Source organism: Montipora foliosa, chromosome 3 (genome assembly GCF_036669935.1).
Source record: "Montipora foliosa isolate CH-2021 chromosome 3, ASM3666993v2, whole genome shotgun sequence".
In the NCBI taxonomy this organism is placed as follows: Eukaryota; Metazoa; Cnidaria; class Anthozoa; order Scleractinia; family Acroporidae; genus Montipora; species Montipora foliosa.
The window spans coordinates 71,262,112-71,263,280 of NC_090871.1; positions in this window are offsets into that span (position 1 = coordinate 71,262,112).

A 1,169-nucleotide genomic window follows, 5' to 3' on the forward strand; every position below is an offset into this window, starting at 1 on the left:
TCTAGTCCGGGATCAAAAGGAATAACAAAATACACCATTCATTCCAGTCTTTCCTGCGATTCTAAAAACGTTATTTATTTAGCCTCTTGCAAGAAATGTCGCTTGCAATATGTGGGATCTACCACCACTGATTTTAGAATTAGGTTCCGTAATCACAAGTCTGGTATGCTTACAAACAAAACAACTTGCGAAGTAGCAGTGCATTTTAACAAAATCCCACATACCCTAGATGATTTTTCATTTCAATGCATTGGTCAGGCACAGGCCCCATACAATTCTGAAGAATTAGGCATTTAATTACACAAGAGGCTTATTGGGGTGCCCAGCTGTTCTCTCTAGCACCCCACGGCTTAAATAAAAGGATAGAATTTCATTCACCACTTTTTGTTCTTGTTTTTTGCAATCTTATATTTTTTTGACAGCTGTCACTTGTAATTATGTAATTGTTAGCGCCTAAATCTTAATTAAGTTTCGTTTTTATTAAAAAGTTGTCATAACTAAAGAAGGTCTTTGACCGAAACGTTTTATTAATTTTTTAATTTTTAAACTTTTTTACGTCAGAAGTTGTCCGTCCTCGCTTCGTTTTTAACTTATATATATATATATATATATATATATATATATATATATATATATATATATATAACAAAAAACAAAAGTCATCGACTCAATGAATGACAAATACATGACATTTTAATATTCTTTTCAGGACAGCATCTGGAAAACTACGACATTGACTTTAATTTGCTTAAAGTTGCAAGGACAACTCCCAAAAGTTAACTTGCGACAATCTTGCCACCTCCATTCGTTTAAATACTGTGGTTCCCATCGCATAAACCCAGACCACTTGTTACAACTGACAACTCGCTACAAGTCCCTATGAGCTGGATACCAGTCGTCGAGATATTAGCTGTCCATTACATTGACAATTTTGGTATTTGAGAGAAACTTCCTATTGCAGTTATCACTTCTGTACACACAGAAAATGACAGTGTATTTAGATACCAAAACCGTCAAAAAGTCCACAAAAATATTGAACCTGGTTGTTTGCAAATCCAAAAAACGTAAACCATAACTTGTAGGCGAAACACAAAGTTGAACAAAGTTATTTTCTTTTTTTTTTTTTTTTTGCAATTGCCACATTTAATTACATTACCTTGTTATTTGCT